The sequence below is a fragment of the Notamacropus eugenii genome, chromosome 3, assembly GCF_028372415.1.
Source record: "Notamacropus eugenii isolate mMacEug1 chromosome 3, mMacEug1.pri_v2, whole genome shotgun sequence".
NCBI classification, from domain to species: domain Eukaryota; kingdom Metazoa; phylum Chordata; class Mammalia; order Diprotodontia; family Macropodidae; genus Notamacropus; species Notamacropus eugenii.
In genome coordinates this window covers 101,815,816-101,818,621 of record NC_092874.1, presented here as the reverse complement: position 1 = coordinate 101,818,621, position 2,806 = coordinate 101,815,816, and the positions used below count along the sequence as shown (strand labels likewise).

General features: G+C 45.7%; 1 pseudogene; it reads left to right on the top strand.

Moving 5' to 3' along the window:
• The first annotated feature begins 304 nt into the window (after window positions 1–304).
• On the top strand, window positions 305–1,669 carry LOC140533094 (NEDD4 family-interacting protein 2 pseudogene; annotated as a pseudogene).
• The last annotated feature ends 1,137 nt before the right edge of the window (window positions 1,670–2,806 follow it).

Here is a 2,806-nt window from a genome sequence, read left to right as displayed (position 1 = left end):
TTTTATGCATTTCCCAATATTATTCTGAAAAGGAATCCATGGGCTTCAGAAGTCCAATAAACACATACACCAAGCCTCACCATCTAAATTTATGCTTTAAAACTGATTTAAAAAACGCGCCCACGTCTGAGAAGTCTTCCAACATCCCCTCTCCTCTCATGCGGAGCGCACTGAACGTGGCATTATCATTACGCTCACGTGGGGCCGCATTAAATAGTTCTGGTGCGGAAGGACCGCCGCCCGGGTCTCTGCACGCCTCTCGGACAAAGGGCGCCCACGTGACGGCCTCGTAGTTCACCAGAGCGCTGGGCGTGGGCTGCGCGGAGGGATCCGCAGAGGGAGCGGCGGAGGGTGAGGCGTCCATCCCCCGGCGGCAGCATCCACCGAGGCGAGGCTGGGCGCTGAGAAGCGTGAGGCGCCCGAGGTGTAACCGGCGCTGAGCGCCCCGGGAGAAGGCCCCTCGGGCTCCTGCCTCGCCGCCTACCGCGGAGCCTCGCGGGCCGGGCAGGATGGACCTTCACCATCCCGTGACCAGCCGCTACCAAGTGCTTCGCAACGAAGAGAATGACGGGGGTCCTCCCGCGGTGGAGCCGCCCTCCACGGCCACGCAGATCGACGCCCCGACGGCCCCTCCGACGCCCAGCGCTTCGCCTCCTGCCCCCGGGCTGGCCTTCCCGGAATGGAGCCCCTCCCCTCCACCCTACTGCCCGATGCCCGCCGAGGCCGAGACCACGTCGGAAGCCGAAGGCCCCCGCGAGGCCCTCCCGGGGCCGCCCCCCTACAGCGTGGCCACGTCCCTTCCCACGTACGACGAGGCGGAGAGGGCCAAAGCTGCGGCCCTGGCCGCGGCCTCCGGGCAGCCCGCCCCGGGGGACGACGACCTTCCCCCGAGAGAGGCCTCCACCGCCTCGGACCCTGACCCGCTGCTGGTGGGCAACGACGGCATCTTCTTGATGGCCTTCGTCATGGCCTTCATCTTCAACTGGCTTGGGTTCTGCTTGTCCTTCTGCACCACCAGCTCCATCGCGGGGAGGTGCGGTGCCCTCTGTGGCTTTGGCCTGTCCCTGACCAAGTGGATCCTCATCGTCCGCTTCTCGGATTACTTCACTGGATACTTCAACGGACAGTACTGGCTTTGGTGGATGTTTCTGTTGCTCGGCCTCCTGCTTTTCTTCAGGGGATTTTACAGTTACCTTAAAGTCAGGAACATGTCCGAAAGGTTGGCCACTGCCAATAGAACAAGATATATCTTCCGGAATTAAGAGATGCATGGGGCCAGTCGTTTGTTTCCTCTACCACTGAAATCTCCAGATGATCTGTAATTCTCCAACTTAATGGGATGAAAGACTACTAATAATAGAAGATGGAAGAAGTAGAGGATTCAAAATAAATGACAGGGTGGTTTATGCTTAAATTTCAGTTTAGTTAATTGCCTTAAACAGATGTTTTCGTTTTTGCTTTGTTTGGCATATTTGCCTAGTTTAAAGGGACACCTGATGTTTAATACCATGCTATAAATGATGGAGGAAAAAAATGCAGTAAGGCTTTGTTAACGAAGTCTTTCAGTTATACTAAAATGAATGTTAAGCCCTTGTGATATGTATAATTAGTTAGTCTTATAAAGGAATGATAATCATATCTATAATATAAAATACTTATTAATGCAAAACTTGTCATTTTTTTCCTAAATTACCAGATGAATTAAGATTAGTTAGGTCAACTAAATATGCTCATTTTGATGGCTAGTGGTAAGTATGCATATTTTAAAAATGGTTTAAAGAAACCTGCAATACTAATTAAAGGAAGGTTTTTGGGTTTTCAAATTTAATCCAGGGTGTTGTCATTCTCCAAAATCACTTCCATGCAGAATTCCTCTACTTGTTTTCCAAAGAATTTTATCTAGTTCTCAATTTCAAATTTGATTCATGTTTTTAATAAAAAGGCATATAGCTATATTTGTATCGCTAAAAATTGGGTTATTTAAAGATTGTTTTGAGCAAATTTTGTGAGATAATAAAGGTACTATCAAATGGTCTTTGGAGGAAAATTTCTTTTGTGTTACAGTGTTCTGTAAAAGAGGAACTTGGGTTCTAACTTGGCCCATCTTATTTAAAGAAAGGGTTTTTGAGAGTAACACCAAATGTTTAATGAATTCTTTGCAAAATTATTTTTCCAAGTTTGCTTTTTAAAAGTTTTAACATTTTTTGTTTAAAGTTTTGAGTTGTAAATTCTATCCTCCCCTTACCTCTCCCAACTCTGAGACTGTAAGCAACTACGTATAGGTTACACTTGTGCAATTTTGTAAAACACACGGATCATTTTGTACAAGAAGACTCGAAAGAAAGTGAAGAATAGCATGCTTCATTCTGTATTCAAACAGTATCAGTTATTTCTCTGGAGTCTGATAGTTTGCTTCATTAATGGTCCTTTGGGATTGTCTTGGATTATTGTATTTCTGAGAATAGCTAAGTCCTTCACAATTTTTCATCAAACAATATGGCTGTTACTGTATACAACTTTCTCCTGGTTCTGTTCACTTCACTATGCATCAGTTCATATAAGTCTTGGTTTTCCTGAAATCATCCTGCTTGTCATTTTTTATAGCACAATAATATTCCATTAAAATCGTGTACCACAGCTTGTTTAGTCATTCTCCAGTTTTTGAGCATCTCTTCATTTCCAGTTCTTAGCCATCACAAAAAGAGCTGCTATAAGTTAATTCTCTCTTAAGAATTTTTTTTTTTTTAAAAAACAGCCTCTTGGATAGACTTTACTACAGACTTTTCTTCTGCTTTGGTAGTTTAGA